The sequence below is a fragment of the Phyllostomus discolor genome, chromosome 6, assembly GCF_004126475.2.
Source record: "Phyllostomus discolor isolate MPI-MPIP mPhyDis1 chromosome 6, mPhyDis1.pri.v3, whole genome shotgun sequence".
NCBI classification, from domain to species: Eukaryota; Metazoa; Chordata; class Mammalia; order Chiroptera; family Phyllostomidae; genus Phyllostomus; species Phyllostomus discolor.
Genome location: NC_040908.2, coordinates 80,800,450 through 80,816,915, shown reverse-complemented (window position 1 = coordinate 80,816,915; position 16,466 = coordinate 80,800,450). Strand labels below are relative to the sequence as shown.

Sequence of the window (16,466 nt, the reverse complement as noted above, 5' to 3'; positions counted from 1 at the left end):
CAGTAAATTATAAATTGTTCAATTCTGTATTGTAACTTCACTAAGGAGGGTAGAAATAAGAAAATATTCTCTTAAATACAGCTGTAATTTTATAACCAGAAAAAATCATTAACACATAAGCATACCCAAATCCAGTGACATGAGACAGAACAGATCCAAAAGGATGAAAATACGGCATTTCTCTATCCTTCATATAAAAAGAATAAACAGGGAGCTATTTCACTATTTTTCATTAGGTTGTTAAATGGAAGCACGCAGACTTAAAACTGGCAGGTCTATGTTCTCTCACTAGTATTACATTCATCCATAACAATATCACAGAAGACCTTTTCACTTCATTCAATTATCAAAAAAGAATTCCCAAATCTACCTCAATGCAAGCAATTTTACATCTCTCTGAAGTTAAAAAGAGGAAACAAGATTCAGAGGAACTACTGGACATTATTATTATGAGATTATATCTTTTCAGATATCTTCACTGCCAGTCACTCCTTCATTTTGCCATGCACTTGATTCCTTAGCAAGTAGACTGGTAGCAGGCATAAATTCATGCATACAAGTGGAGGTGTGCTGAACAAAACATTGGTGATATACTCTGTCAGTCTGTCGGGATCTGATGGGTCAGGCAGTCTACTAGACAGGTAAATAAGACACAGACAAATACAAGATTTTAAAGAGCAGACTATCTTGTATGTGCACCATCATTCATCCAACAAACATGCAGGGCACTACATGCATAGCTACATCAATGCACTATATAGTATGTAAAGCACTTTGCTCAGTATTCTACCATAAGAAGGCAAACATACCATTAATTAAGTAATTAACTTATATTCTGCCTCGATTCAAAAAATGTTTAATGTAACTTACATATACACTGTGATAAAATATAAAATAATGAAAAGAAAGGTAAAAAGAAAATAAGATTAGGAAGATTAGATAAAAAAGGTTAGTATGTGAAAATAAAATCACTAAAATCTTTAACATTCTTTTTCCAGATATGAACAAATGTACCCCAAAGGGCACAACAGTACCATTGTGGATAAAGAATGTTGATTCCATTTTTAAATAACAAAGCAAAGTTGAGAATGTGTATGCAAGAGACTTTTCTAGACAACTCCCAAACAATAGATCATCTCATCTATATCTTCTAGTATTTTATGTGTCTTTACTCCTCCCTGATCATTGTAACAACAAAGCCTAAAGCAGTGTACCAAGCACACAGTAGGTGTTTAATAAATACCCGCTGAATCAATTTAACAACTCAATTATTTTCATGGTTCCTGTAACCTCTGGAGTCAATTAAAAGTTTTTCCCCTTCTACCATTTTTTAGAAATGCCTAAGAAACATAGAATAAATGAAAAACGTGGCACCTCATTAATGTACCAGAGTAGTGCCCACATGAGATACTATACAATAATCCAAAAATTGAGCTCAAAGGGGGGAGGAAAGTAAAGATAACTGCTGTTTGAAAAATATCTGAAATTCATCTTTTTCTTAGGATGGATTTTGGATATAAATAAAAACAAATGTTTAAAATCTCAATTTCACCATAAGGAGAGCCAGGCACTTTAAACATGATCTCACAGATAAAAGAATCAAAAAGGACAGGACAGAGGTATGGCTTTCATCATTTCCTCAAAAACTTTAGCACTACATACTCCACAAAGCACCAGCCTGGCACAGAGAGGTCTCATCTAATCTAGTGCTTTGCTTTTTCTACAGCCCCAAGATCACTGAAAATTTTCAGGAATAGCCACAGAAACATAAATCTCTATGTATGTAGTTACATTAACTTTTTACATGATAAACACAGTATAAGTATAAATTATTGCCAATACAGAAATAAATATTTAATCCAAATTAATCCAAAAGCTCCTTTAAATCAAACTAAAAGTGTTCACTTAGAGAACTAATTTTATGAAATGATCCATTCAGAACAAATCAAAGAGAATGCTGACAACTGTAGATACACTACCTTCAAGAGCAAAGGTATATGAAATCGAGCTGCATTGCAAATCTGATTCCAGTCTTACATTAACAATGATCATTCTTGCTTTTACTTTAAAAGATTTGTGAAAGAAAATACATTTTCACAAACACAGGGGACCCAAACTTGCTTACAGTTTGACCATACAGTTAGAAATGCTAGAACAGTTCTGAAATCAGGTTCAAATCCAAAGTGTAAAGCATTCTTACATGTTTTTTTTTATTGTAGGTACATTTATTTTTAGGTCCATCACCTCTTTACACCAGGTTGTACAAAAACAGAACAAGTATTTGATATTAAGCCACAGATAGATGTTTGCACTCAATTATAGTTTCAAACTTAAATGTCTGTGACTTTGCTGAGATTACAACTTCAATTCCTCTAACATTCTTTAAATGTGATTTCCTTAAATTCAGGATAGACCAGCAATGGCAAATAAACTACAATCCTAACTGCAAATAAACTACAATCCTAACTGCTATCAATCTAGATGAACACTAGTTTTATCAGTCTGATATTCAACTTACTTGTATGTCTTACCAGATCAGTGGGAGTAATAATCTTGTGAGACACATGAGGCAGTTAAATCTCTAAGGCCTTTAACTGAAAAATATCCTTGATCTAAAGAAGTAATTCAGTAAAATGCCTCACTTTTGAATGATCTAGCAGTCTAACTTTAAATACAAATCATCTTTCCATACTTTGTTTTAAGGTAATGTCTTCGCAAAAGAACCTCATAAACTGGCCATATCGAAGGGTAAAAAAATTAGGAAAACTAATAATCATTTTCATCATCACATCATATGCAATTAACTAACCTATTTGCTAATTAAGTTCACAACTTAAACTCTTCTGGCAATTTAATGAAAGCTGAAGACCCAATTACTTTTTTTGTTCATTTTTAAAAATAAAGTATTTTTAATTACAAGGTGATGTTTATTGTAGAAAATACAAATCAAAAAAGAAAAAAACTCACTGATGTTACTCCTTATGGAATGCAACCACTGACATTTTAGCGAGCAGTTAGCTTTATTTTTGTCACCTGACTTAATGGTTTCCACCTCAACCTCAGCTCCATCATCATCCCAATCTCTTTCAGATTTACCCACATTACCTACTCGCTACCTTCATACTAAATTTCTTGGCTATGTCTGTAGTATATATCTATCAACACAAAAATGACACTGCACACAAACCATATGAAATGTTTTTTCTACTTAGAAACATATAGTGTTTATCTCTCAATCTTTTCAAATAGTTTTCTACAGCATTATCAGATCAGTGTGTCGTAATTTAAAATTGAACACCCAGGATTGTGCTTTTAGGTGTCTTGTTTTTTGTTTTTGTTTTTAATTTTTGTTTCTATTCTAAACACTACTGCAGTGAATATTCTTATGGCTACTTTTGAAAAAATTATTTTATTTTATTTTAATTGTTCAAGTACAGTTTTCTGCCTTTTACGCCCAGCCCACCCCCCACACCTCCCCACCTCCCTCCTGTTTCCACTCCCCCACCTTGTTTTTGTCCATGTGTCCTTTATACTTGTTCCTGCAAACCCTTCCCCTTTCCCCCTGAAATTCCCTCCCTTCTCCCCTCTGGCCACCGTCATCCTGTTCTCAATTTCAATGTCTTTGGTTATATTTTGCTTGCTTGTTTGTTTTGTTGATTAGGTTCCTGTTAAAGGTGAGATCATATGGTATTTCTTGTTTTGACCTATGATTATTTCTGTAAGACAAACTCCTAAAACTGAAACTGCTAAGCCAAAGAATATACACTTTAAAGCTCTTGATATAACACTGAAGTTGTGCCTTCCTAGTTCCCTACCCCACAGCTATACTAAGTATGGTCTTTTTAAAAATAAAGCTTTATCCTTTTAGCAAGTAAAAGAGAATGTCACTGTAATTGACATTTCTCTGAGGGTGACACGTATAGCTATATCTAATATTAGATATGTATATTAAATAATTGTGCATTTTTTCTTTATTTCTAAAAATTTCTATGAGCTCACTTTTAGCTCAAAAGTCTCTCTTGTTCAACCTCTGAATTTTAGCAGGCTTCTATATGGGGGAATAGCATAATATAACAGCATTAAAAAACACTATTCTGCTATCACTGTCTGGAAACTACTTCCTCAAACTTAATGTTGGGCAAGATAACATCTCCTTTACTTATGCTCCAATATAGAAATTATACACATGAGAATGCTGGCACAACACCTTGAATAATAAAATCTACACACTGCAATTAGCTACACATTGTTGGAGTTTATATGTCAGATCAACCCACTTGGGGATTTGTTTCTTAGTTACTTTCTTAGGCATGCCTTTTAAAATCTTAAGTGCATTTTACATTTTAATACTTAGCTCTATCAGGAAGCCAAGAAAATAATACAATAGGGAATATCAGTTTTCTTTGATGCTGTCAGATTACTAAAACATTAATGACAAAGCATCATATTAAAGTGATGTATCTTATAAAAGTAATATCAGATCCCATTAAATTACAACTGATTCATCTCTTGTTACCTTGCCCAAACCAACCTGGAAGTCAAAGGAGCTTTCAAACTCAAGATTTTCTCTAACTTGCCCAACTCATTCAGTCATTGCCAAGGCCAGTGCCAAAGTGATTACCTAGTTTTTAATGAATGCATTTCCTAAAGACTATTAATGTACTTATCGGTGCCAGGATAGCTGGAGGGGAGATAACTAGCCCAATGAGATCATTAGTCATTGACATCAGATTACAGAAACAATAGGAATGACAACAGGTTGCTTAGCAGCAGTTTTCCAAATGCATTCATATGAAAAAAACTGACAAGTAATCTCCACAGAAAATCCTAGACAATGTATTCATTAAAAAGTACTCTCATCAAATGAGTATGACTAAAAAAGTCTACCTTCTTGGCAAATTTTTCTCATATATAAACTAGAATATGTGATCATTTTCCTCTCCCCAAAGAGGAGAGGAAATAATGTGCTCCCCAGCTCTCCCACATGACGGATGGTTGGAGGGTGGTTTGAACAACATTCAAACATTCAAACAACATTCAAAATAATGTCAGTCCTCCTCCCCAATTCACTGTTCCCCTCACAGCAACACATCAGCAGATAACACTTCGACCTCATTAGAACCTTCAATAACTTGACCTTTCCCCTTATGTTTTCTCACAAATGCTCTTTATCTCTTATAGTCAAGTTCCTATGAGTAGTCTTTAATCACCTCCTTACCTAACACTCCTCAATTCTCTAATTCTGTGGAATTTGCCTTCCACCCCTATTACTCTACTTAGTGAAACTCTAAGATCACCAACCAATCCACTAATACCAAATTCAAAAGGTAGTTTTCAGTCTATCTTAGTAACTCTACAGCAGAGTATGACAGAACTACTTCCTTCCTTAAAACTCTTTCTTCTGCTTCCCAAAGGAAAAACCTCCCTGACCTCTCTGGCACCCCCTTTATCACCTGCTCTATTCCTCCTCCTTTCCCAATCCTCCACACAGCAGCCAGAGGGATTTTTCCAAAGGTCTAATTTTATCATGACACTCTTCAACTTAAAACCATTCATTTGCTCTTAGGCAAACTCCTTCACATGGTTTATGAAATAACTGTTTAACACCCCTGGCCTCATTTCTCTCAACCCACTTTCTAGTTCTCCACAATTCAGTCACAGTAAATGATCTGCAGTTCCTATGGGCAACAACTTCTTCTTCACAATACATTCACATCTTAGTCCATTACTGAGGAAAAAATACACATTCTGGAAGAAGTGGGGGGAGAACATTTCATAATAAATACACTTTAACCTAAAACAGTATCAAGCAGAATTCTCAATATAATGCTTGTCACTAGCAATTGTTTTATGGAGAACATGTAGGAGGAAGGTTTGTCATCTGACAACATCTACCAGGTTAGTATTATGCAAGTATCAAAAACCACAAGCAGAAACAGTTATTGTCACCAAAAAGTCTGTATCCCTACGTGACCTCTACTGTGAAATGAGGTGGGAGGTGTGTTTTTCCTGCTCTAAAATCTAATGTGCTCACATTCCTTGCACAGAGCCAGTACTGGGAAAGCACAGGCTTGCCAGCATGAAAAGCAATCTGTGTTCTACAGTAAGTCTACATGACTTATTGAGTAAATGCGGCCTTTGTAGTCGTTTCTAGAGCAATAACCAACCACCACCATCGAAGGCGGAAAAATAGTCTGCTTACCACATTAACATTGCCTTTCCTATGATAGTGATTTTTTACTATGGTGAGCATCCTTTAATGATGAGAAATTCACGTTGTCTTATCAGGTCTACACTACTCAGAATCTGGCAGGATTTACACAGAATTAATCAAGCTACACATGCCAATATTCACTCATTTCTCTTCAGTGAATCTTCAGTGAATAAGAACATAAAAGAACATAAAAGAAATGCTTTGACGCAGGCAGATCTGTTTTTAGAATTCAAGATCCGCAACCTATTAGTTTTGTGTTTTGTAAAATTTGCTTAATTTCTAAGAACATCTTCTAATGTAAAATGGGAATAACAAAAGTACCTAGCTCGTAGGGCTGTTCTCGGGATTAAATGAAATACTATATTCAACCCCATGCCAGGTACACAGCAAATACTCTGTAAACAAAAGCTGTCCTCACCACTACTTTGACTTTGCTGCTATAGCTATACTATTTGCTTTAGGTAGGGTCAATATCATAGAGGGTTATAAATTCTACACCCAAAAAAAATACACAATTCAAAATGAGAATTTAAAGGTAAGGCAGCCTACTTATTGATAAGCTAATATATAAATGAGAAATATAAACTGGTTCTCTTTTCAGATGCAAGGCACTGCTGCAAACTACCTTTAGCAAGAAATGCTCAAAATGATAAACCCTGGTTATTTGTGGGGTACTGCCTTTATCTGGGCACCCACAGAAATTGTAAAGGAAAGCAAAAGAAGAAATTAGACTAAGTTATTTATTAAATAGCAGAATTCCACCACAGAAATTGTACTCACATATAAAGTGTGAACAAAGGATGAAGTACTGGAGACGAATAAAAAATACTAACAGGTAACATTTATTGATAGCTTATTATGTTCCAAGGACTCTGTTAAGCACTTAAATACATTATCTCCTTTAATTCTTGTAATAACTGTACCAGTAGATGCAATTGTTAGCATTCTTTAGCAGATAAGGTAATTGATGCACACAGGCTAAATGATTTGCCCAAGGTCACACAGCTAGTAAATGGTGAATGTAGAAACTGAGCTTAGTCTGACCACAGAGACTATGCATAAGTACCAAAGAAAGAACAAAAAGACATCAACAGAAAAGCAATTAATCTAGCCACATCCACAAAATACTTCCTTTTTCCAAAGACACTATGTTGAGGCCTCTGTTTTGACTTCAGGGGGTTTCTGAACAGGATTCAGTGCTTCCCATAATCCTACAAAACCTAGTAAATCCTAGATCTGGTCTATAACTGGCTTTGATAGAGCTACAGTGATCAAAAACTTAGCCAGAGCACAGTACTGCTCTGCTGTCAGGCTACTGGCCAATTTTAATTTCAAGAATGAAGCCAAAAGGATTTTCCTTATTAAAACAAACAAACAAAAATACTACAAACTGTTATATACATCCACATTTTCTCTTTCTTACTTTCCTCTGTCCTATTTGCCTTTCTTTCACTGGTGTGTTCCCTGGGCAACAAATACAATGGCTGGTAGAAAACGGCAATAAACTCTGTCTAGTTCCTGGGTCCTCATCAACTCAACAGGAGATGCTTGTTCCCCTCAGCAAAATCTCCTTTAAAAGTGGAAATTTTCAGAATGGCAGTCATGGCCACAGCCCAACTACAAGGAATGCAGCCCTCCACACACTAACCTTCATGAGCCAATACTGGAGTCCCAGAGAACTGCAACTCTGGCCAAGCCACATTATGAAGTGGGTTTCAAATTCAAAATGCCCTCTAAAATAAGATGCTAGTATCCAATGAAAAAGTTCAAGCTTGCAAGGAAAAAGATACGATGAAAGTGACTACCATCCTTGCCATTATGAAAATATGTTGTTCCTTAAACTGGTTTAAATATTCTATTTTCCAATCCCATTAAATCAGTGACTTTGAAACCTCATGAGGATACCAATCCCTCAAGAAAATTCAGTGCATACAAGGTGAAATATATATTTCACAGAAGCATAAGAACTACGCTCAATAAAAACGAGGTGACATCTTCTCAAAACAACAGGAATAACGAGAAATATTTGAAAGTAGTTAGGGAAACCTTCATTCAAAAAGAGTAAGCTTAAAATTAATGAGATAAAATTGAGTTTTAAAATTTTACCACTTTTCTATCCATAAAATTGGTCTTGCATATAGGAAATGAACCAGAATTAAAGGAATTTTGAGAGGTTATTTAAATCTATTTTTAGAAAGTTACACCTAGACCATTCCTGACAAATAGGCTTCTGAAAATATTTCGAAGAGTGCCCCAACAACCTCTCTACATACTTAAGTTTATAAATAAACTGAATAAGCTATGCTTTCTTTCACTATTATTTTTATAGGATCTGAGACACACTGTGCCTCCTCACACAACCAAAAGAAGGACAACAACAGTTTAAAAACAAAAAACAACCAGAACTGACAGAAATTCAAACTGTATGAAAGTCTGACAACTAAGGAGTTAAAGAAACATTCACCCAGACCAGTAGGAGGAGCAGAGTCGAGCAGACCGGGCGGAGAGGGCTCCCGGCAAAGCTGAGGCCCTCAGACCCAGCGAAGCAGCAGATTGTGGAGCGGTGTATAGCGCACAAGGTGGCTGATGACCTGGTGGTACCACATCTGCGCTCAGATAAACCAGGTGAAACTGGGGATGGAACGAGGCTCGACCCAGCGAGCAGGCGATTGTGGAGCGGTGTATAGCGCACAAGGTGGCTGATGACCTGGTGGTACCACATCTGCGCTCAGATAAACCAGGTGAAACTGGGGAATGGAACACACCACACAACCCACCGTCCCAGTCCAGGGAAATAAAGCCTCAAACCATTGATTAAAAACACCTGTGGGGATTGAGGTACTGGGAGAAACTCTCAGCCTCACAGGAGAGTTTGTTGGAGAGACCCACAGGTTCCTAGAATATACACAAACCCACCCACATGAGAATCAGCAACACAAGGTCCCAATTTGCTGGTGGGAAAGGGGGGAAATGACTGACTGAATCTGAGAAGAGAGAGAGGAGGAAGCACCATTGTTTTCTCTCAGACCCCCTCCCCACATACAGCGTCACAACCCAGAGATGTGGGTTACCCCGCTGGGTGAATACCTAAGGTTATGCCCCTCACCACGTACAGGCGCCTCAAGACAAAAAAAAATGGCCAAAACAAAAAAAAAACAGATCAAAGCTCCAGAAAAAGTACAACTAAGCAATGAAGAGACAGCCAACCTATCAGATGCACAGTTCAAAACACTGGTGATCAGGATGCTCACGGAATTGGTTGAATTTGGTCACTAATTAGATGGAAAAATGGAGGCTACAATAAGTGAAATACAGAAAAATGTACAGGGAACCAATAGTGATGGGAAGGAAACTGGCACTCAAAAATCAATGGTGGAGCAGAAGGAAGAAAGCAACAACCACACAGAAAAGAAGAAGAAAACACAAATTCAAAAAAAAAAATGAGGAGAGGCTTAGGAACCTCCAGGACATCTTTAAACATTCCAACATCCGAATTATAGGGGTACCAGAAGAAGAGGAAGAGCAACAAGTGGAAAAGTTATTTGAACAAATAATAAAGGAAAACTTCCCCAATCTGGCAAAGGAAATAGACTTGCAGGAAGTCCAGGAAGCTCAGAGAGTCCCAAAGAAGTTGGACCCAAGGGGGAACACACCAAGGCACATCATAATTACATTAGCCAAGGTAAAAATGAAGGAGAGAATCCTAGAAGCAGCAAGAAATAAGGAGACAGTTACCTACAAAGAAGTTCCCATCAGATTGTCAGCTGATTTCTCAAAAGAGACTTCACAGGCAGAAGGGGGCCAGAAAGAAGTATTCCAAGTCATGAATGGCAAGGACCTACATCCAAGATTACTCTACCCAGCAAAGCTATCATTTAGAATGGAAGGACAGATAAAGTGCTTCTCAGATAAGGTCAAGTTAAAGGAGTTCATCATCACAAAGCCCTTATTATATGAAATTTTAAAGGGACTTATCTAAGAAAAAGAAGATAAAAAACACGTACAGTACAATGACAGCAGACTCACAATTATTAACAACCACACCTAAAACAAAAACAAAGCCAACAACTAGAACAGGAACAGAATCACAGAAATGGAGATCACACGGAGGGTTAGCAATAGGGAAGTGGGAGGAGGAGAGAGGGGAAAAGGTATAGAGAATAAGCAGCACAGATGATAGGTAGAAAACAGACAGGGGGAGGGTAAGAATAGTATGGGAAATGTGGAAGCCAAAGAAAAGAAATTATATGTATGACACATGGACATGAACTAAACAGGGGGAATGTGGATAGGAGGAGTGTACAGGGTGAAGTGGGGGAAATGGGACAACTGTAATAACGTAATCAATAAAATATATTTAAAAAAAAGAAATGAGCTATCAAGCCATGAAGAGACATGGAAGAATCTTACATGCACACTGCTAAGTGAAAGAAGCCAATCTGAATTGCCTATGATTCCAACTATGGCATTCTGGAAAAGACCAAACTATCAAAACAGTAAAATAATCAGTGGTTGCTAGGGGTTGGAGGTGGTGGTGAGAGCAGTGAATGGGCAGATCTCTATTAACCTGAAACTATACTACCAATAGAACTTTAGGCTTAGCAGAATGGAGGGCTGATACTATTTCTCCCTTAATATGAATAAAAATAATTTTTTCCAAAAGGTACATGGATAATACTGATAATAAAAACTATGTTCTACAATAGGAAAAAAATATCTCAAAAAAACCACTGTTATGTAACATCAGTCTGGGCCACAAAACAAAATCATTTTCTGTTCCTGTATTTTCCTTAATGAAAGAAGATATAAAAGGGCTACACTATTTCTACTTGAAAGGAAAGGGAAGTTCAAAATGGTACCCTACCCAAAGAAAAGCCCCACCTCAACCATATGAACTACTACTAGCCAAAACAAAAACAAATACATGAAAACAAACAACCACCACCCAAACCAGAAGTTTGACTACACGTGCCAGAAGAAACTATATATGAGTTTGCTCAGAAAAATTAAGTGTAACAGCCAACTTGGCCAGTTCCCACAAATCACACACTCCTGAGAAGAGCCTGAGTCACCCATAATCATTCGGGAAGTTTCTAAACAAGAAGAGCAAGCACACTGCATGTGTAGTGAAAAATAAACTTAAACCTCCAGAACTATTTACATACACACACGTGAAAATGGAGTAAGAAGTTGGGTTAGGAAGGAATGGTGCTTATCAAAGGTCAACCTTTTAGTACAAATTTGTTCAATCCCCTTACTAAGAGCACATGGAGAGAATCCCACTCAACACAGAATTTACCAAATATTAACCAATGCCCATAGCAGCCTAGTGAGGTAAATGATGTTTAATTAACAAAGAGGGAAATGTATCCTGGTGATATGGAAATTGAAGATCTGGCCCTGGACAACCCATATATTACCTGCTTTTTACTTGGTGGAGAGAACCACTCACAGAGACTGCTTGATACATGTCTACCACTTTATTAGAGAAAGCAGCTCTCAATTCCACACACAACAGACTATGTTTTAAGATGCAAAGACATATACCAAAAGTAGGGAGGCTCTGCTTACCACTATCTTTGTCGATTACAATCAAGAATTCTGGAGAAGCAGCTTTTGAGAACTTTTTTGTGTACATATTCAGGCCTATCGACAAAAAAACAATTATGAGTTTTGTTTTACTTTTTATTATTCATACAATCAGTTGCTCAGAAACAAAAGTCCATATTTTACCACAGTAAGAAAAAAAAAAAAAGCTGGAAAACCTTGGTCTTTTCTCCTTCAGCCTATATTTCCACTTCCATGCACTAATTAATTCTTCAAATGGCCATTGGGCTTTCACAATCTCACCAATAGAAAGCAGAAGGTCTCAGAACAGAATATACACATTTGCATCTGCCTATGAGCATGTAATAAACCATATTGTCAACTACAGAGTTGTCTCAATTGATGTGTTACAGGTGACATAAGACAAACCATCCCTGTGTCAAAGGCATCATCAAAAAGTCATAGATGAGCTAACTTCTGGGCAGAAGGTTGGAGACGAGCTGGGTGCGGGGGGCCAGGAAAAATAAAGGGACTCTAGGACACTGGGACTTTCAGTAAAGATGGAGGCATTCCGTAAACACACTCGCCTCCATGAATGACTGTAGCAAAAAATACAACTAGACTACAAACAAAACCTAACCCACAATTATAGAGAAAATTGAGGCTGTGTGGAAGTCTGACAACCAGGATTTTAAAGGAAACCACATTCATCCGACAGGTAGAGAGAACAGATAGGAGTGGTATGCAGAGTGGCAGGAAGACGGGAGACGGTTGTCCCACCACCCACATAGGTATAGCTTCAAAAACAGAGGGATACCTCAGGGAGCAAAGGATCCTAGCCCCAGTCCAAACCACCCAGCCCAGCATTCCAGTGCCAGGAAGCTAAGTCCCTACAAACTTCTGGCTGTAAAAACCAGTGGGGGTTGAGGCGGCACGCAGAAATGTAGCATTCTCACAGACTCTTCTAAAAGGGCCTACAACAGACTTGGGACTCACACAGGCCCACCCACTCTGGGATTCAGCACCAGGGCAACAGCCAGAAGGGCACCAGTGGCATATGGGGAGAAAGTGAAGTGTGAGTGCCAGGAGACTGCAAGAAGTATTCCAAGTGATGACAAGCAAGGACCTACAACCTAGATTACTCTACCCCAAAAAGCTATTATTCGGAGTGGAAGGGCAGACAAAGTACTTCCCAGACAAGGTAAAACTAAAGGAGCTCATCATTACCAAGCCATTACTATATGAAATGCTAAAGGGAATTATATAAGGAAAAGAAAATGATCAAAATGATAAACATTAAAATGGCAACAAATTCACCACTATCGACAAATGAATCTAAAAAAACAAAGTAAGCAAACAACCAGAACAGGAACAGACTCATAGATATAGAGATCATTTGGAGGGTTATCAATTGGGAGGGGAAAAGGGGGAAATTGGGAGGAAAGGTGCAGGGATGAAGAAGCACAAACTGGTAGGTACAAAAAAGACAGGGGGATGTTAAGAACAGTATAGGAAATGGAGTAGCCAAAGAACTTATATGCATGACCCATGGACATGAACTAAGGGGGGTGAGGATTGCTAGAGGTAATGGGGTCCTGGGTGGAGGGGGGCAAAGGGGAAAAAACTGTGACAACTATAACAGCACAACCAATAAAACACTTTAAAATAATTAAAAGCTTAAACAGAAAGTTACAGATATCACATAAATATCTCCTCTGAGGCAGATTATGATAGGAAATAAATAAAAATTTTATTGATAACTACATGATCCTAATTAGTCTCATAATTGTCGAGATGCTTATCAGATTACGGAAGCCAAGTGAGAAATGCAAGGTACTGGTAGTATAATACTAAATAATGTGCCCTGGCTGGTGTGGCTCAGTAGATTAAACACTACCTTGCAAACCAAAAGGTCGCTGGTTTGATTCCCAACTGGGGCACATGCCTAGGTTGCATACCTGGTCCCTAGCTGGAGGTGTACAAGAGGCAACCAACTGATGTATCTCTCACACAGGTGTTTCTCTCCCTCTCTTTCTCCCTCCCCTCTCTCTAAAACTAACTAAATAAAATCTTTAAAATTTTAAAAAATATAAATAATATAAGTTACAAATGAAAATTGGTACTTTTTTTCTGGGAAACATCACTTCTGGGACTGAGCATGCTCTAGGCCCTGGCTTCCCGACACCACTGTGGACGACGACCGTTGAAAGATGCCAATGACCAACTGGAAGCAGAAGGCTGGCCCTCCTGCCTGGGCAGCTTGAGTTCTGGAGTTAAGGATGGCATGGAAAGAGTCCACCGTCCCCCACAAGGACATGAAATGTAGACAAAACCTGCCTGACCACTGAATGACAGTCCAGTCACTACAAGGATTATACCTGGCAGGACCCCTAAACAGGAAGGCTGGATAACTACAAGAATTGTTATAGCAGGATCCCCGGAGCCCACAGCCGTGAACACAGAAAATGCACAGGCACTTCGCAGGATCCCCTGAGCACACAGCCGTGAACACAGGGAAGGCATGTACACTCTGCCGGATCCCGGGAGCCCACAGCCATGAATTCGGGAGAGCATGCTTAGGAGGGCCGGGATCCCACACCCAGGGCCCTGCACAGAGGCACCAGACTGGCTCAGGGGAGACTGCGCAGCTAGCCCTGGGGAGAATACTGACTGAGTGCTGAAGGGAAGGGAGAAAAGCAATACAAATCGCCCAGCCTGCTGAAGACAGCAAGACCAGAAAAACTGGTTTGGACAGTTTGAAACCAACAAGAGGTTTTTTTGATTTTTTAAAGTAACTTTTTATATTTTAATTCTTATTATTTTTATATCTCTCAATTCCTTTTCCTTCTCTTTCCTTCTCTCTAGTATTATTACTTCTTCCTTTGTTTCCAATTTTATCTCTTCATTCTTCCATCTTCTGTTTTTCTTCCCTTTTTCCTTTTTTTCTTTGAATCTGCAGGTTACTCCATATTTGTATTATCATTTTTTCATGATTCTTAGATTTTTTATTTCAATAGTATTTTGGTATTCCTCTTCTTTTCGTATAGTCTTCTTTGCTTGGCTGGTTATATTTATCATTTGACAGGTTTCCCCTGTTATCTCATTCATACTGTATTGCTAATTTACTGTCCTTCATTTGTGTTCCATAGGTACACTACTCAAGGTTCTGTACTTCCTATTCTTGTTATCTAGATCTCATAGATTCTGTCATATGATTGTTGCTCTAATGTTACTGTAAATAACAGCTATTCCATACAATTGTAAATACCACACAACACCCTTCCAAGATCTTAGCCCACTTCACAATTTCCTGACCTCTATTACTGTAGTGTTTATTCTCTCACACACCACACCTATTTGCTATCCTCCACTCTCACCTTAACTCAGAATCTGACCTCTCACAACTTCACTGCTTTCTAGATCCAACTCACAATCCTTCCCTCCCCAACAAGAGTCTTACCTTCTTTCCATCCTTTCTGAAAATCAGCTAGCTGGGTGGAATATCACAGTTAACACTATACATAGCCAAAGGATCTCCTCTCTGTTTTCTACTGGCTGCTACTGTAAATATAATAGAATACTCTACTGCTGTTTTAAACCATTTTGCCTTACCCCTCCAACTGATCACAAAAAAGAGTAGGGGGAAGCTGTGAACACCAGGATACCCGAAGGAGACTGCACCACTAAATCTCACAGGTATTCTATCACATAAGCTCTCCCCATAAACCCAGGGAGACAGAACAGATCAATGTAAGAAACAGAGGCTAACAAGAAGAGTCGCACGAACAATGAGAAGACAAAGAAACAATCTCCAAATGAAGGGAAAGGTGGAAGCCTCAGAAAGAATGCTAAATAAAATAAAGGCAACTCAATTATCAGATATTGAGTTCAAAGAAATGATTATCAGGAAGCTCAACCAGCTCACAATGAGCTACCAGAAGCTACAGGGAAACTACAACAAACTCATGTCAAACTATATCAACATGAAAAAGGAAATAAAAACTACAAACAAAGCCCAAGAAGAAATGAAGAATACAATTTCTGAACTGAAGAACACAGTAGAAGGAATGAGAAGCAGAAGATTGGATCAGTGAGATAGAGGACAAAGTAGAAAAAACACCCAGAGGCCCTGGCTGGCGTAGCTCAGTGGATTGAGCGTGGGTTGCGAACCAAAGTGCTGCAGGTTCGATTCCCAGTCAGGGCACATGCCTGGGTTGCAGGCCATGGCCCCAGGCAACTGCACATTGATGTTTCTCCCTCTCTCTCTTTCTCCCTCCCTGCCCTCTCTAAAAATAAATAAAATCTTAAAACAAACACACACACACACACACACACACACACACACACACAGAAAGAGCAAGGAAAGGAAAAGGGGCTCAGAGAGAATGAAGAGGGATTAAGAGAAATGCAAGACAATATGAAACGTAATAATATCCGTATAATAGAGATACCAGAAGGAGAAGAAGAGCAAAGGATAGAAAACCTGTTTGAAAAAGTAATGCTGGAAAACTTCCCCAATTTGATAAAAGGAAAAGTCACACAAGTCCAGGAAACACAGAGATTCCCAATCATGAGGAACCCAAAGAGGCCCACCTCAAGACACATCATAATTAAAATGGCAAAATACCAAGACAAAGAGAGAATCTTAAAAGCAGCAAGGGAGAAACAGGAAGTAACATACAAGGGAGCCCAAATAAGGTTAGCA

At 38.2% G+C, this 16,466-nt stretch overlaps 1 protein-coding gene across 8 annotated transcripts in view; it reads right to left on the bottom strand.

Annotated features, from left to right (window-relative positions):
• SIK3 (SIK family kinase 3) overlaps positions 1-16,466 on the bottom strand; it is a 295,493-nt gene that overhangs the window by 176,769 nt on the left and 102,258 nt on the right. The gene's annotated exons all lie outside the window — the stretch shown is intronic.